Genomic DNA, 23,040 nt, shown 5'->3' with positions numbered 1-23,040 from the left:
ATGCAGAATTCTAGCAGACATTCAAGAAGAACTAATACCACTACTCCTCAAACAGGTCCACAAGATAGAAACAGAAGGTTCATTGTCAAACTCTTTTTATGAGGCCACAATAACTTTGGTACCCAAGCCTCACAAAGACAAAACTAAAAAAGAAAACTACAGACCAATATTCCTGATGAACATCGATGCAAAAAATACTCAATAAGATACTGGTAAACCGAATTCAAGAATACATCAGAGAAATCATCCACCATGATCAAGTAGGCGTCATCCCTGGAATGCAGGGATGGTTTAATATATGAAAATCTATCAATGTGATCCACCATATAAACAAACAGAAAAAGAAAAACCATATGATTATCTCCCTAGATGAAGAAAAATCCTTCAACAAAATTCAACACCCTTTCATGACAAAGGTCTTGTAGAGGTCAGGGATAACAGGAATATACCTAAACATAATAAGAGCAATATACAGCAAACTAACTGCCAACATCAAACTGAATGGAGAGAAAATTAAGCCAAATCCTCTACAATCAGGAAAATGAGAAGGCTGTCCTCTCTCTCCATATCTTTTCAATATCATAGTAGAATTAAGGGATTCCAAATTGGAAAGGAAGAAGTTAAACTGTCTCTATTTGCAGATGATATGATAGTTTACATAAGCGACCCAATAAGCTCTACCAGGGAACACCTACAGCTGATAAACACCTTCAGCAAACTAGCATGATACAAGATAAAGTCAAAAAAATCAGTAGCCCTGTTTTTTCAGACAACAAAGAAACAGAGAAAGAAATCAGAGAAACATCACCCTTTCCAATAGCCACAAGCAACATAAAGTATCTTGGTGTAATGCTTACCAAACAAGTAAAAGACCTGTATAATAAGAACTTTGTGGCTCTAAAAGAAATTAAAGAAGATACCAGAAAATGGAAAGATCTCCCATGCTCTTGGTTAGATAGGATAAACATAGTAAAAATGGCAATCTTGCCAAAAGTAATCTACAGATTCAATGCAATCCCCATTAAAATCTCACCACAATTCTTCACCGAACTTGAAAGGATAATAATCAACTTTATATGGAAAAACAAAAGACCCAGGATACCCAAAACAACCCTAGACAATAAAAGAACTTCAGGAGGCATCGCCATTCCTGACTTTAAGCTCTACTACAGAGCTATAGTTCTGAAAACAACCTGGTATTGACATAAAAATAGACAGGTAGACCAATGAAATTGAATTGAAAATCCTGATATTTAACCCACACACATATGAACACCTGATTTTTGACAAAACATCTATAATAATACAATAGAACGAAGACAGCATCTGCAACAAATAGTGCTGGCAAAATTGGATGAGGGTGTATAGTAAACTGCAGATAGACCCACGTCTGTCCCCATGCACAAAACTCAAGTCCAAATAGATCAAAGACTTCAACATCAATGCAGTCACATTGAACCTCTTAGAAGAGAAAGTAGGAGGTACCATTGAACAAATTGGTATAGGACACAGCTTCCTGAACATAACTCCAGGGGCACAGACTGAGAGAAACAATTAATAAAGGGGACCTCTTCAAACTTAGAAGCTTCTGTAAGGCAAAGGACATAGTAGACAAGACCAAACAGAAGCCCACAGACTGGGAAAAGATTTTCACAAATCCTATATCACACAAAGGGCTGATATCCAAAATATACAAAGAACTCAAGAAATTAGTTAACAAAATACCAAAAAACCCTATTAAAAAATGAGATACAAAACTGAAGAAAGAATTCTCAATACAGGAAATCAAAAAGGCTGAAAGACACTTAAGAAAATACTCCACATCCTTAGCTATCAGGGAAATGCAAATCTAAACAATATTGAGATCTCAACTTACTCCTGTCAGAATGGCTAAAGATAGAAACAACAATGATGACTCATGTTGGAGAGGATGTGGAGAAATGGGAACACTCCTCCACTCATACAGACATTTGGAGTTCAGTATGACAGTTCCTCAGGAAAATGGGAATTAGTTTACCACAGTTCCCGGCAATACCCCTCTTAGGCATATACCCAAAGGATCCACATCCATGCAACAAAGACAACTGTTCAACTATGTTCATAACAGCACTATTTGTAATAGCAAGAACCTGGAAGCAACCTACATGCCCCTCAATTGAAGAATGGTTAATGAAGATGTGGCACATCTACACAGTGGAATACTACTCTGCAGAACAAAATAATGGTATCTTGAAAATCGCAGGCATGTGGATGGCACTTGAAGAAACCATCCTGAATGAGGTAACCCAGTCACAAAAAGAGGACGACAGTATGTACTCACTCATATATGGATTTTAGACCTAGACCAAAGGATCACCAGCCTATAATTCACACTACCAGAGGAACTAGGATACAAGGTGTATTCTAAGAGATTCATATAAAGTCCCTCACAGAACCAGGAAGGGACAAGTCCCCCAGAGCTCAGGGGAAGTGGGAGGGTGTAGCGAATGGAGAAAGAAGTAGGAGAAAATGAGGAGGAGGAAAGGAAAACATGTGCGACCAGGAAGATTGAGCCTGTTTAGGAACAGAAGACAGGAAAGGGAGAAATTAAGAGAGAGAGAGAGAGAGAGAGAGAGAGAGAGAGAACATAAAAGAGGGAGCCAATATTGTTTTGAAGATAAAATTGAACACAAGAAAGGTCTAGAGAACTACAAGTCTGCTGCCAACTAACATTTTGAGCTTCCATGGAAAGGCTACCATAAATGCCCTTCCCGGAGGAGAGTGAGAACAACTAACTTATCCATGGATCCCTCAATTAATGCCCGTTGGAATCTGGAGAAATTAGAATTAGAACCCAGATGCAGATGGAGAGAACAAGACCAGGTGGCAGAAATACATAGAGACAGCTTACCTGAACAAGGAGGAGCTAATGGGCCACAAGACTGATAGCAGGGAAGCCAGCATGGGACTGATCAGGCCCCCCTGAATATGGGTCTCAGCCGGAAGTCTAAAGGACCTCAGATAATGGAGCCAGCCTGTATCCTTTGTGCAGAAAAGGACTTTGGGAACACATCCCTCATGGAGGGATAACTGCCTTAATCTAGGGACAGGAGAGAAGACCTAGTCCCTACTTCAATGGACCTGTCAGATCTACATGACCAGAACTGGATGGCATTCCCCTACATATGGAATTGGGGTGGGGGGATGGGAGGGGAGGGTGGTTAGAGTGCATGTGAGAGGGCAGAGATGGTAAAAGTGAGGTAAGGAGGGAGAGAGGAAGGGAGTGAGGAGGGAGGGAGAGGGAACTGGTATCGACATGTAAAATAACAAATTAAATTAAAAAATATTTTGTCTCCAAAATTTAAGTTCAAGCACAAGTTACTGGGGAAAAGGTCTTCTATTTTTCTTTTCCACAGAAAATGAAAAGATGTGGATTCCTTCCAGACTAATGTGGTTTGATCAAGCCAGACTACCTGAAGTAGAGTATCACGTGATCCTACATTCAAAACAGCTGGACAAATTAGCCTTACATACTACAGCCAGGATTTCTGAATCTTCTTAAAATCCCCCTTGAGAGTGCCTCTTACCAGCAGGAAGTAGTTTGGAAAGAACGATGCCCGAATTCCCAAATATTGTCTATAAATGTTTGTTTTCATTTAAATTGACGTGGTTATATAAAATAAAAAAAGAAAACTATGATGAAATTAATCATAAGTGCACCACTCAAAATATCAATTTTCTTCTCTCTTTCTTCCATTATTTCTTTCCCTTCCCTACCCTTTGCTTTCCTGATGTCACTCTCCTTACCTCCATTCCTTTCTTCTTCCCATCATATCTTCACTTCCTATGGTCTGTTCTCTCTTTCCCATCCTTTCTGTGCTTCCTTTCTTTCTAAAGATACAGAGGCTTAAAAATAATTCTTTGAGTGTAGCATGTTTGTGTTCTAGGACCCTTTTATTGGACATTATATAAGGTACTACACAGTTAGGCTTGAACTTACTCTGCTCCAGCAGACTATAGTGATTTTTTTTTAAAATTCCTAATGTATAGTTATTGCAGCTGTTTTGATCACATTGCCTTTGCAGTGTTCAAAAATATTTCCTAGGCAGTGTCTGGTTAACAGTACTGATAAACATGGTAGAGATTCAGTGAAGGATTTACACAAGAACTTTGAATCAAGGAGTTAGTATTGATTGAAAGAAAAGCATCATTCCACACATCAGTGTGAGATTATTTCTTTCTTTGCTGTTTTGTAAGGCTTTAAGTCACTGGCTGATCACTTCATTTTACTAAGATTAAATGTCTTAGATCCTATAAAGAGGTTGGCTGTTTGTAATGAGGAAGACCATTTTGTGTTCATTTTGAGTTCAGTGTTTCAAAGTGGGAAAATAATATGAGCAGCCATGAGTACTGAATATTGAAACTTGCTTTATATTTGAGGCTTCAAAAAATCTCCATAAAGATCATAACCATGTGTAAGAATCCACCTCAAATTTTAAATCTGTCATAACAGGTTGATCATATGAGCAATCATGGACTGACAATTTTGAGTAAAGAAATTTCTCCAATTGAATAACAGGTAAACCTTCAGCATTTACTCTCCCTGTCATGTTGCCTAGAATTCACTTTAATCTGATTCCTTGAAGCATGGTGAAACTTTGATTCACCTACTTCCTCCTGTCCCTATATATCAATTAAGCAAGTGATATTTAAGGTGACTGAGGTATTTATTGAATATATTATTAATCTTTATATTCATTTGACTATAAATAACAGTAGAATTCAATGACTAAAAATCTCAAATTAAGTCTCTGTCTTCATGAAATTATTAATAACAAGCCCCAAAAGCTGAGAGTATATATATATATGTGTGTGTGTAGTTGTAGACTAAGGAATGTATAGCATTATATGAGGTTCTTCTCTCCAAGCAGATAACACAAATATCCACCTAAATCCTTCAGGGATAAGTGCTCTCATTTTACCTTGTCTCAGAGTTTTCATAGACATTTACAGTATTGTACAACTAAGAAAGAAAGGGATTTGAATGCAGTTGACATGTATGCTTTAAATTAGATGTAGACAGATGTATATTATATGAAAATTTAATATCCAGTGTCAGGTACTGATGAGATTCTGATAAAACCAGGGATATTTACAATGTAATTTAATCAAGATTTAACAAGAGATTTTGTAAAGAAAGATTACTTATTTTAACAAATATGTTACAAGAGTTCATGACTAAGCTTATTTTATTCAAGAAACAACATATATTTAAAAAGTGAGTTAATCTTCGCACAACATCTTTGTTTTTGTTAACAAATACAAGCATCTTCAGATGAAACTGAGGGATAAACTGAGTTCAAATAGAAATTAAACAGAGTAACATTAGTCTTATGATTTGTGGTTCATGTTATTTTCTCTTTAATTACAAAATTAGCAAAGAACAAATTGTTAATATTTGTTGAAGAATTTTTTTTGTTTTGCTTAAAAGATTTTACATAGATTAACAACTCTACTTGAAATCTGACAGAAAAATGCGAAAGATTTTATGAAAGTATGAGATGATATCAAGAGGCATGTTATTAAATTCAGATCATGTGCTGACACAGCCTTCATTTAAGAACACAGAATAAATGAATAGATCCCTTCTGTAGCTGAAATTCAGCTGGGCTTTTACTTGATCATCTTGTTGCCTGTAATAAGCCAGGGCTCATTCAAATGAGTGAGCTAGCACTTCTCTTTTTAAAGCTGAATTAGGAAGCATTTCAACTGAGGGTGAAATCATGGGGATTTCAGATGGGCTCCAATGCCTCCAATGAAGGAAAAATCCCTGATGGCACTTGAGGACATAGCTGAGGATGTGCAGGCTGACACTGACAAGTATGTAAATATTTCCTTTTCTATCAAGATTGGCATGCATATTCTAAATACATTTCTGTATACATTTGGTGAAATGATACATTAGTGGTGATATAATAGAATTCATGGTTGTTCATCCTGAGTATTATAGTTTATACATCATATGATCCAAAGTTCACAGGCTGCTACATCAGATTCTTACAAAAACAATGCATGAATCAAGTAGTTGTTTAACTCTAATCCTGAACATATTCCCAGATTTCTCTTGAAACTGTAGACCAAATGCCAAGGTTCTTGTTGCAAAAATGCTCATTCTAGGTGGAAAAAAGTATGGAAACTGGCTGGATTTGACCATTTTAAAGCATCTTACTGGCTGGTAAGATAGATCAATGGGTTAAGGTGTTTGCTATTGATTCTAAGAACCTATGTGAAGTGGGAAGGTGGAAACCACATGTGCTCTGAGTGGTGGGTATTCCCCCTAAGGTTATAATAATCACAAAAAAATGATGACACAAGGTAATAATGTTGATATTAGACATCAAATAACCTTTAGGCTTGGTGAGCATTTGCTCTGACAGCTGTTTCATCCAAGGAAAATGTAATAGATCCCAGAAAGTTATGCCATCTTTTCAAACAGATGGATTATCTCTTAGCCACTTTTCTATCTTTTAATTGTAAAAGGTCAATAACCATTAATGATTTGCAAAGAAGTATTTGTCTTCTTGGACAACCTGACAAGAAATAACTTGAATTATTCCTCACATGAAAGACAAGATACTTCAAAAAGCAAAATTTTGATTGAGTGCTTACTTTAACTTTACCCAACAGCAATTTTTCCATTGCTCACCATAAATTTTCTGCAAAATGTACTAATTAATTCAAGGTTCCCAATCAGTGTAGGAAATTAACAACCAATAGCCAATAAGTGCCAGACTCAGTATATAACTTCTTAAGCAATGACTAAATTAATAATGACTAATATTAATATTGAATTTGTATTTAAAGTCATAATATGTTTTTAAATTTAACACTTAATGAGTCATTGTAAATTTCACATCATGCATATCAATCCCCTCACCTCCCCATTCCTTCCAATCCACATTCCACCCTTGAAATCTACCCCCCTTAAGCTCAGTCATGAAATTGGTTCTTTGATATGATTCCTATCACAAGCAATTCATGTTATATTTCTTACATTATTGAGTGGTATTTATATTTAGCTTCCTGAATGAATTAGTGACTTTTCTTATTGCTGAAAACAAAACCAACTCTCTGACAAGAAGCAACTTAACAGAGAAAGATCATATTTAGGCCTACAGCTCTGGGAAACATTTTCTGTAACAGAAGGGAATGCATGGCTACAGGAAAAAACAATAGTTAGTAACACTGCATCTTCAGTCAGGAAGGAAAGAGACATGTTTGTTGAACAAAAGTGAATGACTGTGCAAGTATCATTCTCTAAAGACTATCCAACTACTTTGATAAATTTTCAAGAACAGAGAGAGATCAGGAACCAGACATAAATATATCTGCATGCATGTCAAGGAGATTCAGGTCAGGAGAGTTTGGCTCAGTAGTTAAGAGTGCTTGCCTGCTGTTCTTCTGGAAAACAAGTGTTCCATTTCCACATTTTATGTCAGGCAATACACATATACCTGTACCTTCAGCTCCAGAGGATATGGTACTCTCTCATCCTCCACAGGCACCTTACATCCATGTTCAAGCAACTGCCCTTCACTTCTGCCCCAAATAAATAAAGCCCTTAGGAATGCCGTGTATGTTTATTCTCATTTTAGGTTGTCAATATATATCCCTGTAGTGAACACTAAACTAAATAAACTGAGAATATTCCTTAGATTTTTTTCCCTTTTCTGGTAGCTTGTGCTAGAGAAATCAAGTTGTGATTATAGCAGTGACTTGAGGGCTAGTGGTTGGTGTAAGAGGAATGTTTGTACAACCAACTCTGCTGTCAACTGATCCTGTACACCTAAATGTTTCTCTTTGGTGGGAAAATGGATAGCTACCATTCTTCATCCCCAATTAAATTATAAATCATGAGAAATCATTGCTCAGGAAGACAAGCTCCTGTTCATTTCCTTTTACATCTTTTGTTAGCTATTGCATTTCTACCAGACCAAAGCAAGCCATAAGCCAATCTTTTAGAGTGATACATATTTCTCTCATGAAAATGATATATACTTTCTCATAACCAAATATAACCAGTTCTATACAGCATATTTTGTTATCATAGATACCTCAATGCCTATTTTATTTACCTGCTACATAGTTGTTTTATTTTGTTTTTATAATGGTAGTGGAAGAATATTTTATTTTAGGTTAAAAATCTTCCCAGTGACAGATTTCCCTTTAAACCTATAATAGCTGCCTCTATTGTATCTCTTTTCTCACTCTCCTTTATTCTGCCCCCAACTCAATCTCCTGTTCCCTCATGTTCTCCTCTCCCTTCCTCTTTCCCCTTCTCTTTCTCTTAATTCCTTCTTTGCTCCTCCCTTCCATGCTCCCAATCTACCAAGATCTACAAGGATGACACCAACTAAAAATCTAAGCAATAGTAGAGAGGCTACCTTAAATGCCCTTCCCTGAGAATGAGATTGATGACTACCTTATAAGCCATCCTAGAGACCTCATCCAGTAGCTGAGAGAAGCAGAAGCAGACACCCACAGCTAAACATTGAGCTAAACTACTGGAATCCAGTTGCAGAGAGGCAGGAGTGATGAGCTATGAGCAAAGCGGTCAAGACCAGCCTGGAGAAACCCACAGAAACTGCTAACCTGAACAAAAGGGAGCTCATGGACCCAGACTGATAGCTGGGAAGCTAGCATAGGACCAACCTAAACACCCTATATGTGGGTGTCAGTTAGGAAAACTGGGCAGTATATGGGGCCTCCTGTAGTGGATCTGTATTTATCCCTAGTATAAGAAGAGACTTTGTGTGTCTATTCCACGTAGACACACATCTGGGAGGGCTTAGGCCCTGCTTCAAAAGGAATGACAGACTTTGAAGATCCCCCATGGAAGGTTCTATTTTCCCTGGGGAGAAGAAAGGGAAAGGGATAGGGGTTGAGGGTTCATAACTGTAGGGGAGGTAAAGGGAACTTGGACTGACATGTAAAACAAGCTTATTACAAATTTAAATAAAAAAAGAAAAAAAAAAGGCCATTTAGAAGGAATCCAGGGAAGTAACATGGAGGCAGAAACTGAAAGGGAGAGCATGCAGGTAATTGGCTTGATTTCTTACTGGGACCTTATGATAATTAGGCAGTCTTTGTTTAAACTTGTGTATGTATTAAACATGTTCAAATAACTACTATAAATTTCATTCCTTCTGAATTTTTGAAAGCCTATGAAGCATGTGTTTCTTAGTGAATTTACCAGGCCATTTAATTCCTCAAAGTCTCCCTAAAGTTCCCTTCCTAGAGTACTAGTATAATCTCTACCATACCCTCTAGTTCATGTTCATTTGTTAGAATGATACATATTATTTGATGTGATGATTCTATATTCTTAGAGTGGCTAAGTAAGATTAGCACATGGGTAATATTGCAATTTGTGGATTCTTACTTGTTTCTTATATACGCAAACTGCTTTTGATGACTTTTGCTAGGGAAGGATAAGAATTAATTTCTCAGACCAAAGGCTGACATGTGCTGAAGACTTCTTTGTGTTATAGCTTCTCTTTAATATAGCAAAGATAGTATGTTTGTCATTACAAGTACAATTGGACTTATATTGCTTATGTGTATCATTAATCTATTTATCTACTATCTCTGTATATTCTGTAATGGATACATCTGTTAATTAATTTGGTTATAATGTGACTAGTACTACTGCAGCTGAATTAATAAAACTAGGTGGAGATAAATCCAATCATTGCTATCCTTCTTTGGATGCAGAATGATTTTAATTTAATATTTTGACTGGAGTGGGGAGAAAAATAACAGATATGTCTACTTGGCTACCATTACTACTGTAGAGAAAGTAATGTTCTGTTTTGAGCAACAATATTTGGGTAATTTTAGTAGCAGTCCTAAAATCTAGCACAAGACACTTTAATTAATTTAAGCTATTACATAGATGAGCAATGAAAACATATGACAAGTGTATTTAATGAGTTTCAGAAATCCTAATGAGTTTACACTGTAACCCCAGCATTGCAAGGGGGTGAAAGCTCTTTTGCAATCTTGTCAGAATGTACTTTCCATCACTTAAATGTAGGTTCTGATCTGTGGGAAACAGAAACGATACAGTCAGGGAAATATATTCCAGCTTCTACTGGAAATTAGCTAACAACTGAATCCTCTTAGGTCAACCTACCTCCTCCTTTATTAATTCTCAGAGACATTTTGTTACTATTAAATTTTTTCCCTTTAATTTCTAAAAAGTGCTATAATTGACTTGTGAGGAAAGCACTTAATACATTTCTGTATTCCTTCATTTTGTACGGGTAAGTTGAAAGTGAACTCCAATCAAACAAGGGAGATTCTTATACCACAATGAATTCTGGGAAAAGCATAATTTAAGTTTCTCTGGGCAATATGCATCTCAAATATCAATTCCTAATCATTGCTCTGCTGAATCTATACTACAATGACTGTGAGTATATCCTAGTGAAAGACCAAAAATTAAAGAAAATGAAGGATGGTCTGACCTGGAAAGCTAACCAATATCTGTTCCTTAGAATTTGCTAACTTCCTCTCACAAGGCCCTGAGATAGCAAGAATTCACATTGCCCCTCCTTTCCTGCGAGTCAGCAGGTGGTGAATAGGGTCCATAGGAAACAAAGAGATAGCTGCAACTCTCTGGTTTGGCCAGAGAAAATTAATTAGCACACCCTGAGGCCCTAAGGTCTGTTGATCCTAATAGCAGACCATCCGGCCTCCAAGGGTCACATACTCAATGGACAGAGGGTCCCACCCCCTCCCTAAGCTTGTGGGTTTGCCTTTAAAAACACCTGGGCCCTGGGGAGGGGGCTTCTCTCTGGCCTGAGTGCTGGAGGAGCCTGTTTGCACAAACGTTTCCTGTTCATTAAATCCTCTTGCGTGTTGCAGCAACTGGAGTGGACACTGAGTTCTTGGAGTGTCTACCGAAACTGGAAGACTCCTCATTCTGAGGGTCTTGCACTAGAATTGGTGAATATATTAGTCACACAATATATATATATTTATATTCATTCTTACCTATCAATTAAGGCTAGTTGTTTCTGCTCATGGTCAGCCTGCAGAGAATTCTGAATTTTTTCACACATGAGTCTGCCCTTCACTCTTTGTTTTGTATTCATGATTAATCTTTCTGATCTGATGAGTCATTGTTTGCTATGAATAAACACCAGAAGCAACTTAACATATTTTAGGTTTTTCTTTATACTCAAGTTCAAATGAATATTGAATCTTCCAGAACAACTTGTTTTATGAGAATTCCATTCTAGAGCATCACTGGTAAATATTTAACTATTATACTAGAGTAGCATGCCAGAACTATTCGTCTCCTACCAGTACTGAGAGTGCTGATAGTGCCAGCTGTCCAGAAGTGATTCATTCTCTAAATCCTATTTTAGAATTTGTTTACTGAGACTGTTCTTGATACCAACTATCCTACATCAAAATGTCCTTGAAGATACAAGAGAAGACACAGAATTTGATACAGATCATTTTCTCAAGGGCCTTCTTAGAAGCATACAAGTGAGGATTGGAGAGATGAGGAAAGGCGGAGGGAAAGTAAGAAGGTGAGTGAACAGAAATATCACTCAGGTCTATCCTGACATCTAAAGCAGCAATTTTTTTTCTGTTTGTCCACAAGTGAAAGTGAACCTTTCTATTCTTATAAGTGACAGTCACTGAAAAAATAAAAAAGAAAAGAAAAGAAAAAAAAGGGGGGGGGGTGAACAGCTAGTTTTATTTAGAAGTCAATTACCTACCCTTTTTTCTTTTAGTAAATTCAGTGATCTCTATTTCATGGGCTTTGGTTTTCTTGATTATATGTAAGATTGAGGGACAGAGATCCCATTTTATATTTTATATGTGGATGTCCAGTTTCTATGCAATATTTGTTAATGGAACAGTGATTTCTTCAATGTATGGTTTTGGTAGTTTTGCCAAAAGTCAGATAACAAGATAACAGTAGTACTGCGGATTTATTGTTGTGTCTTACTTTATATTCTACTGGTGTGCAAGTCTGCTTTAGGAAGATATCATATTTACTAAACACATGCAATATGACCACTGAAGTACCACCATCACCTGTAGAAAAACACCCAAACAAATAATTGTTGCCTTCATATATTTTTCCTTTTTTTTTTTTTTCTTGATGGAAATGTCAGTTCAACACCTCAACCTAAATACATAATAGAACTGTTGATGCCCTTGATCCTGTCTGCAGTCTCCAGACTTTCCCACATGCAGCAAATTAACAAATTCTAGGAAAATCTTGCAGTCATTGTGAAACATCATTTTTTTTGCCATATTCTTGTACCACAAGCAGGTGGCCCTCTGAAATCAAATACAACACCAAAAAGAGGATATGGTACTAAACATAATAAATCTTTTAGCAAATCTTCCATAAACACCAGGTTATAATAGATACTTCCATAGCATTTATAAGATATTATTAACAAAAGGGTTTTTCAATTAATTATTAGGGAGGCAGCATTGGCTGGTTGTTAGTACTCTGCTTTTGATAAAACAAACTTGAGAATATGTAAATTTTGTGCAATAAAACTAATCCTGTATCTATACAAAGAGTGACTGTATCTTTTCAAGCTGAGGTACTAAATATAAAATGTGATTACATAAAAATTTTATCAGGTTATAGAGATTAACAAGGTCTTTATTTAAAATTATATTTTATAATTCTTTTTTAATAGTTTTCTTAAAACCATGAAGTAGATGATTTTTTTTCATTTTATTTTATTTATTCATGTTTCCTATTTTATGTATCAATCACAGGTTTTATATGAGATTTGAGTTTTAGTATTGTTTCTTTTACAAATGTGGGTGCCTTTGTATTTGGGGCATAGAGTTTTAGAATTGTGACTTTGTGTTGATGAATTTCTCCTGTGATAAAGATGAAATGACTATCTTCATTTCTTTTGATTGATTTTGAAGTCTAACTTGTTAGATATTAAGATAGCTACACCTGCTTGCTTCTTGTGTCCATTTGATTGGAAAACCTTTTCCTAGCCCTTTACCCTGAGGTAATATCTATCTTTGAAGCTGAGATGTGTTTCTTATATGCAACAGAAGGATGGATTCTGTCTTCGTATCCATTCTGTTAGCCTGTACCTTTATATAGAAGAGTTAAGACCTTTAATGTTGAAGGAAAGTAAGGAACATTGATTGTTAATTCTTTTTTATTTTAGACTTGTTGTGGTAGTGGTATTGTGTATATATTTGCCCTGCTTTATCCTTTGGGTTCTGGTGAAGTGGATTATCTATTGTCTATGTCTTTTTGAGCATAGTTAATTTCCTTTGGTGGGAGTTTTCCTTCCACAAATTTATGTAGGGCTGGACTTGTAGATATGTATTTTGAAAATCTGTCTTTGTCATTAAATATCTTGTTTTCTCTGTCTATAATGATCAAGAGTTTTGCTGGGTATAGAAGCCTGGGCTGGCATCCGTGAATTCTTATTACTTGTAGAGCATCTATCCAGGTCCTTCGGGCCTTGAGAGTTTGCATGGAGAAGTCAGGTGTAATTTTGATAGGTCTGCCTTTATGTGTTACCTGGCCTTTTACCTTTGCTGCTCTTAATATTTTGTCTTTATTCTATATGTTAGATGTTTTGATTATTATGTGTCTTTTTTTCTTTGGTCCAGTCTATTTGGTGTTCAGTATGCTCCTTGCACTTTCATGGGCATGTCCTTCTTCAGATTGGGAAGGTTTTCTCAATGATTCTGTTGAATATGTTTACTACACCTTTGAGAAGGGCTTCTTCACCTTCTTCTATGCCTATTTTATTTAGGTTTGGACTTTCCATGTAGTCCCACATTTCCTGGATGTTTTGTATTCAGGATTTGTTGGATTTAAGATTTTCTATGGTCAATGAGTCTATTTTCCCTTGTTTATCTTCAGTGCCTGGGATTCTCTCTTCCATGTCTTGTATTCTGTTGATTATGCTTGTGACTGTAGTTCCTGAAAATTTGCCCAATTTTTCTATTTTTAGCATTCCCTCAGTTGGTGTTTTCTTTATTGTCTCTATTTCAGTTTCAAATCTTGAATGTTTCCTTCACCTGTTTGAATGTTTTTCTTTCATTTCCGTTCTTTAAGACATTTGATTACTGTTTGCATTTTTTGCATGGTCTTTTCCTCTATTTCTTCTAATTATTTTTGTTGTTGTTTTTTCTGTAAGGGATTTTTTTCATATTGTCTTTGAGTGTCTCTATTATTTTTATGAAGAGATTTTTTAAGTCATTTACTTCTGCTTCATTTGCTTGGTGTGTTTTAGTCTAGTTGGGGTACAGTTCCTAGAATCTGTCTGGTGATGTCATGCTTGTCTTTCTATTGTTAGGTGTTTCCTTGTATTGCCATCTTCCCATTCCTTCTCCCTGTGGGTGAAGGTGGTGTCTCTTTGTCTTTATCTACTCCCTTGGTGGGCTTAGATGGGTCAGGAGTTCGATGTCTATTGCTCTGGGTGGTCCAAATTCTCTAGAAGTTCTCTTCTCAGACAGGGGCCTGGTGATGGGGGTCAAAGATCAGGCAGGCAGGGCTCAGTGTGGTCCCACGTGTATATGTGGGTCTCTGGCACTAGCCAGGCTCTCTGACAAATGCATGGCAATGGCGGTCCAAAGTAGATTTATTTTGAAAAATAATTGTTAAAAATTTCTTTTTGTACTTCATAATTATTTTCCAGAGCACATAACTTTTTTCATGCCTATTTCAAAGTACTATTTAATGTAATATATGCTATAACTACAAATTTTTAATTGTTTCCCAGTTAATATAACCTTTTACTTTTATGTTATTGACAGATACTTAATACTTGTAATTGTAATTGACATATATGTACATATTTTCTCATGTTTTATTAATCAAATTTTTGAGGTTTCATTCACTCACTGAAATATATTTAATGGTCTTAGAAGAAAAAAAATGAAAACTGCACCTTCTGTCAAAAATAGCACCATTTGTTTAGTTATCTTATAATTTTCTATCTTCACACATATATTCTACAAACCTCCTAAAGACATTCCTGCTTTTGCAGAAGGCACTTTAACAGATTGAAGCAGTGCATTAATGTGACTAAACTGTTTTCAGAATCTTAGCTGAGTAGGGAAGAACAGTTGGGTGTAATGTAAAGGCTTGAAGACCTGAAAATACATTATTATTATAATAAGATAGCTAAAATATGAGAATGGCCAGGAAACCCAAAAGACAGTAGATCAAGTCAAATTTTAGACCTTGGAGTCAAATTTCTTCATGCATTTGTGGAGGGAAGAATCAAAATGGGCAATGATGGTCTGCAATAAGATATCACATACCAAGCACAGACCTATGACTACAGAGCCATATAATCAACATATATACATATATATGTATGTATATAAGAGTATGTAACAATATTCAGTAATGTAATAGAGGTCCTAAATTCAGAAGGAGCAGCGATGGTATTTCTGGTAGTTGTTAGTGTGAGAATAATTGTAGAAAGTGTCATAACTTTAAATATTAAAAAAACATGATAAGAAGAAGATTATGATTTTGAGTATTAGAGTGTTTTAATTTGGGATAAATCTACATTAAGATGTTCATGAGAAATGAAAGAATAATTTAGGTACTGATTCAACAAGAATTAGATGTTCATTCTCAAGCTGGGTGTTGGTGGTGCATGCCTTTACTCCCAGCACTCAGGAGGCAGAGGCAGGTGGATCTCTGTGAGTTCAAGGCAAATGTAGTCTACAGAACAAGTTACAGGACAGGTTGCAAAGAAAAGAAATGCTGTCTCAAAAAACAAAACAAAACAAACAAAAAAAAAAAGCAAAAACAAACAAACAAAATCCCAAAAGTTCACTCTCTAAAGCATTTAAATTTATTCATGGGTGTAGGAAGGAGGATCAAAACAAGGAAAGAATGATCCAAAATATTAATATGTAACCATTAATGTTTAAACTATTTCCAGAATTATGCATGAAATGAAAAATATCTAAGAGAAATTGTTATCCAGAACAACTGAAGGGATTTTGCAAGAAATACAGCATTCTATGTGAAATGTTTGCATCTATAAGTTTTAAAATGAGATATACTGTTAGTACCTTTTTTTCTCTAAAATGTCTGAGATATTACAGATACAACAAGTTTAACAAGGACACTGATAGCTTTAATAAATTATAATAATCTAAAAGGTAGTACAAGACCTTTGGGGCAGAGTGGAATGTTAAAACTGGCAGCTGACATGAGCTTTGCCAACAGGAGCAGATGGTATAGATATGCTTTGGTTCTATGCCACAACCTCCCCCTGTTGAGAGACCAGCATCTTTGTCAAACAGAATCTGTTTGTGTACTGTGTTTATCAAAGTTTTGGGGGGCCCACAGGATAGCTATTTTCCAGTATCTACCTCTTATCTTATATGATACAAAATTTTAAAAGATGGAATAAAAGTAGAGATGCTATTTTTAATTTACTATATTCCCAAGCATGGTAAATTTTGTTGAAGAGGCCATTGATATATGCATCACTCTTCACATCTGCTAAAAATGACAGTTTCTTAAGAATTCATTTTGCAAAACATAGAAAGAAAAGTAGTAGTTTAATCAAGTAGATTCCCATTACAAATGTTTATTCAGCCCTAAAAACAATGTATGCAAGAAACAGCATTTAAATTGCACATTTATGTTTAAGGGTGCATATGTGTAAACTTATACATATATGCATATTGTAACGAGGAAAAAGAGTTCTATAAGACTAAAAATAAATCAAATGCAATAAGAAAGGCCATATTTTCATAAAGCATCTAAAGTTTATATTTATTTCTATGAATTTCAAAGTGGTAAAGAGATATGAAATGACTTAAAACAAAAGTTGTAGTTATATTATAAAATCCTAAATAAATAATATTTCCAAGTCTAGTACTTTGGTTCACAGACTTTTATCATCAATGTGATACACATAAATCAACAAGGTAAAGATTGCTTGCCTATTATTGTTTCTACTAAACACATTTGTATTTGAATTGTTCTGTCAAGGAAGCAATAATAAACTAAAAGGGCTTGCTGAGAAAAATGGCCTTACTTATTGCATTGGCTTCAGTGTTGCAAAGCTCTACCAGTTTCTTGCTTGGATGTGAAAACAATTCATAGTACAGAGACTTTTTTGAGACTATAACCTGAAAAGTGTACCTCAGGAACAATGAGAAAACATAGGGTATATAGTTTTGTTTTTATTTTATTTTTATTACTTTATTTTCTTATTTTTTTTATTTCATTTTACATTCCAACCACAGTTTTCCTTCCCTCTCAACCCTCCTCCAACCCCCTCACCTCCTCACTAGCCCTTCTCAATCCACTCCTCCTCATGGGTAAGTGCTCCCATGAGGAGTCAAGATAGTGTGACACAATAGGTTGAGACATGGCCAGGCCCCTCTCTCATGCATTAAGACTGAGCATGACATCCCACCATGGAAAGTGGGCCCTAGCAAACAAGTTTATGAAGCAGGATAATATTGTGGTCCTTCTTCCACTGAGCATGGCATCCCATGACAAAGAATGGTTTGCAATAAGTTAGCTCGTATAAGAGGATTGTATCAGGGTCCTACTGCCACAGGCCCCTCAGCTAGTTCAAAGTTCACAACTGTCTCCCACTGGGGCCCTGGTTTCATATTCTGGAGTCTCTACAGTTGTAGGTCTAGAATGTATGAGTTCCCTAAGCTGTCTCTGTAGATTTTTCTATCATGGTCTAGACCTCCCTTTCCATCATGGTCTCTCCGCCCCATGTTCCCTGGGTTTGCACTGGTTCTGGATCTCTGAATCTGGTTCCATCAATTTCTGAATGAGGGCTCTATGATGATACTTGGGGTATTCATCAACCTGGTTATACGCGGTTAGCCAGTTCAGGCATTCTCTCTACTATTGCTTGGAGTCTTAGAAAGACAAAGTTGATATGAAAGGATAACCAGACTAATCCACAGCTCTAGAGATACAAAGCAATAAGGAAGACTTTATGAAGGGCATGTGTCACCCTGTGAAGGGGAATTAGATGAGATCTCTGGGGAAAACTGACTGCTGTGTATGGTAAGGGGAAAAAGTGGGATGGTAACGGGAGGAAATGAGATGGCCATGATGGGAAGGATATAGCAGAAGAGGAATGAAAAAGATATCTTAGTAGAGCAAGCCACTGTAGGCTCAAGGAGATACCTGGTATTAGGACAATAACCAAAAATCTATAAGGAGGACCTCAGCTAAGGCTCCTTGCAATAGCAGAGAACATGACTGATTTGATTTTTTTAAATCAATCAATGTTAGAGACAGGTCTCCATTCAAAATTAGTAAAGAATATCAATTACTCATATAAGTATTGTAACACAATAAGTAAAAGACTCAGAGACTGCTATTAGGGTTCAAGCTTTAAAACGAAGATCAGAGAAGCATAGCAGCCAAGTCAGTAGATTTTACCTCTACCTAGCTCAAATGGCAATCCTACTTCTCTAAATCTTCAGAGGCAAAAGGATCTTAGTTCCTGTTTCCTTTACATTGTTTCCTTTCTCTGACCAGCCATTTCATTCCTATCCCTACCTTCCTAGTCCTAGGATTAAAATTATGTGATCCAAGATGCTGAAATCACTTTGTGTAAGTTGTTTCTTTTATAAATGGATCAATTTCCTGCATACAGTATAGCCTTGAACTAACAGAGATCTGTCTACATCTCAATGCTTCTGTAGCTAACTAACTATTATGTCTGCTTTGCTATGTTGATCTACAATAGATTTAATAAATTACAAAAAATATATCATCATAATTTGCTTTTTGGTCTAATGCAGAAAAAAATCTACACCCAACATAAGAAAAACTATATACAGTAAGTACAAGTTTATACAATATATGCAGGCAATAAGTACATTAAAAATGTCTAGTTTGCTTTTGTTTGATAAATTTAGAGAAAATATATTTCTCTTACCTATTCTATCATAGTGAATCCAAGGTTTTAAAACTAATTTACATTCTATTCTAATTTTTGTTATCATACTATATTTTAATGTCTTTCAACCTTTTGCACATTGCACATCTTTAGTGATTTTCTTTTCTGAATCTGTAAACAATAAAAATTGTAACTGTAACTATCTACTCTTCAACTCCTTCAGAGACCTGAAAAAGACATAATATTAACAAATAAGCAGGAAGTACTATCAAGATTCTTTAAAAAATATGAGAAATGACAAAAAAAAAAAGCTGGATGTCTGGACATTCACCCATCCTCTGTGAGGTTTGGACATCCATCAGCCTAGCATATCTGACAGATTTTGGATAAGTAGAATTTTTGAATTACTATCCTTCCTTGTCTTGGCAAGATATTGCAACCTCTCATTTTTGTGCCCTGCTTGTACTATTTGGACAGCATATTGTCAGCTGTCAAGTAAATGGCACTTTCTTGCCCAGTGGGTAACTTCTGCCACAAAGAAAGTAAACTCTATGTGGAGTTTATTTTACATCCATCATCATCTCTAGATTGGTGCTGCCAGGAGCAGATATGTCTCATTGTCATAGAAAAGTAACCTGTGTTATTAAAAGGTTTTAAAGGCCATAATTTGTAGATATCTAAAGTATTTGAAGATGATGTCTGTATCTAAAAATATATCTGTTTGACCTTAAATCATACATAATATGACTAAAATTTTAATTGCAATAGCAGATTAATTACTAACCTACATTTTCTCTTTATCCTATATAGCTGGTAATAATAATTTCAAGGACTAGAAATTTTGCTGAAGCCTGCTCCAACTAGTCAGCTGGGTTACCTGAGTACAGATGTGAGAACTGAGAGAAGCTATATAGAAAAAACAGACAGAAACATCGGATAGGTTGGGGAGGTCTGCCCAGTGAGTGCCTTCCAGCACACTGAACAGCCCCAACTTTAATACAGATCCTGCTTACACACAGACTAAAGGCAAGGCAGAACTAAATGGAACACAGTGAATTAACCAGCTCCCTACATTGTTAATGAATCAAGGAGCAGACTGGCTTGATATCTGTCATGTGAGTTCTGCTAGTAGGAAGCAGCTTCACTCTCTATATATATACCTTTTGGCTGGCATCAGAACCTTGTTAGTTATATAATATGATCTTTTCCAGAGGCTTAATCAGAACTTCCTCATAGCTTTCAAGGAGACTGAAATAAGCAAGCTTGAACTCTAATGTCCTATAAGTCAGAATAGATTCCAGATAGAAACTAAATCACTTCGAGGCTCTCACAAAATTCACATTTCAATGAGAGTTGAGGTGTATAGGTATGGTACAATAGCTTGAACAATATTAGAAACATATATAAATTATGTTATCCAATTAATTTCAAATTGGTATCACTATACAATATTTGTATACAATATACAAAAGTCCAATCCAATGTAAAAATATTTAAAACTAGTTGTTGCCTTTTAAGTATAGATTCAATAATCTACTTTTTCTTTACAGAGTAGATTCAATAATCTAACATTTTATCATATCATATCTGTATCCCTCCCTTTTTTATAACAAAAATCTTGAATCTACTATCCGTTGTTCAACTTGATTCCTGATAATAACCAATATTGTAACCAATCGCCCTCAATAATGACAAACATTCATAAGCTACCGAATGAATGAAAATCACACCCACCACTTCTTGGGATTGTGTGCATCATGTTCCTAAATTAACTTATTGCTGTCTAGGGGCAACAGCATCTTTAGGGGATCCTGAAAAGAAAAATTTGTGTTAACTGTAAACGTCTGTGTCCAGTCTCTGCATAAAGGGAAAGTACAAGACTTATCTCAAGTCCTGGCTAGAGTATTCTATGAGGCTACATCATCACAGTTAGCCTCCTTGATATTGTTCTGAGCAGTATTTGTAGGGATGCATCATTTCAGCTGGCTAAATAAAAATTCTTATGTGCAGTTTGTAGTCCAAAGTCAATCTTTAATTGATACTGTTCAGTTTAATGGTGTTATCACAATCCTGGTGAAATTATCATCTGTGGTGTCCCACTTTCTTGTTTTTTTGTTTGTTTTTTGTTATTTGTTTCATTTCTCAAGACAGGTTTTCTCTGTTTTAAGAGTCCTAGCTGTCCTGAAAGATTATTTGTAGATCAGGCTGGCTTCAAACTCATTGAGATCTACCTGTGTCAGCCTCATAAGTGATGGTATTAAAGTGAATGTTACCTCTGCCCAGTTTGTATTCAATCTTCCTTTTGCAGATCTCAGTCATAATATTAGAACAGATTATTTCTTTTCTTGGAATTTTTCTTCAGAGAGTTCTTTCTTCTTTGGATGATTATTTATTCAAAGTCTTTAAATTCTATAAGACAGCTGTTTTTATTTTATAGGAAAGACAAAAACAAAACCTTTCTCCAACCCTAACATTGGGGAGGTTCCTAATTGTATCTTTATCAATTTTGATTAACAATTTCTCCTGAATTTTTGTTTTAGCTTCTAAAGCTCTTCTATCATCTAGAACAATATGCTTTCTTTCAATAGGCTTTAGGTCAATTGTTCTAGGAAGGAGTTTCATCCACAATGATAGGAAAAGCTTGTGCTGAATTTGACATAGAGGCATTCAAGGGATCGGCTGCTCAAGGCATTATCTGAAGGCAAAATATTACCTTGATAATCTCTTCGTGAACTATATTCTTCACTCTAGTCCCTGTCTTTGCCACAACTTCTACATAATCCAGAAAGGGAGGCATTCTGTTTGAATTATATTTAAAATAGGTATTTGTAACATAAAAAGCCTGGCAGTTCCCACTGCCCTTCTCTACCCCAAAGAAACACAAGAACACTATAAAAATCATGAAACTATTTGCTGGTGACTAGCATTTCTTATTGGCAAGCTGTTTCTCAAATGTTAACTCATTTCTATCAATCTAAGTATTTACAATTTGTCTCATTTTACCAGACAATGGGTCTGGACCTCATTTTCCTTTGGGTCCTATATCTTGAAAGCTCAGTGTCTCCACAAAGAAAAGAGTGAGCTCTTGTTTGTTCTTTCTTATATTCTTATTCTGCCCAGCTACCTCACTTCCTGTCTGTCTGTACTGATCTCCTGACATCTACAGTCAGCTAGTAGCAGTTTCTATCCAATTGTGTCACTTTCTGGATCACATCATGAATTCTCTCTGCCCACACTTCCCAGAATCCTCCTCATAACCTAGTCCTATCTATCTTGCTGCCTTATTGGCCAACAGTGTTTTATTCATCAACCAATAAGACAAAACATATACACAGAAGACCAATCCACATCAGGTATTGTTTCTAGAAATATTCTGTTTACAATTCCTTTTCAACTGACCTTGTTTGCCACCATAAAAACATTTGACATTTTAAAATTTCTTTAAATCTCTTAAAATCACCTCTCCTATTCATGTATCATCATCATGACATAAATTCAACATTAATTATGTATCTGATCCAATCTTCCAAAGGTGCAGATATTGCATTTAAAGGTTTAATTATCCTTTTGCATTGGACATAAGAGTTTTCAAAATCCATGGTTTCAATTATTATTTTTATAGCATCCTAAATCTAATATTATTCTGTTTACTGTTGTTAACATTCTATTTGCAGTCTTTGTAAGAAATATGTGAATGCTTTCTTTTGGCTCTGTGTAACTTTTGTAAATGATTCAATTTTCCTTCCCGCTTCTCTAATTCTGTCCCAATCTGCTGCACAGCATAAATCTTAGATATGATAATCATATGGACATTGCTCTTCTTAAGTAACATAATCTCCTTCTCTAGAACTTGATCTTGGAAGATTTCCATACCTCTTGCTTTAGCTTTTAGTTCAATAGTCTCAGCCTTATCCTTAAACCAGGGAACTCATTGTAATTATGGTCCTGTCTCTAGGAAAGTTTTAATCTAGCATATTTAATCTATAGGCATAACCCTACAACACACTATGTGTTTATCATATGCTTCACAAATGGTGAATGAATGGTATAGGAAACTACAGCTGTCTTGAATTTCTCTAAATCTAACATTGCTAACAGTGGCTGTAATATTGGATTATAATCA

The sequence above is a fragment of the Phodopus roborovskii genome, unplaced genomic scaffold (genome assembly GCF_943737965.1).
Source record: "Phodopus roborovskii unplaced genomic scaffold, PHOROB, whole genome shotgun sequence".
Lineage (NCBI taxonomy): Eukaryota > Metazoa > Chordata > Mammalia > Rodentia > Cricetidae > Phodopus > Phodopus roborovskii.
The sequence above is the reverse complement of the archived record's forward strand: the minus strand, read 5'-3'. Positions refer to the sequence as shown.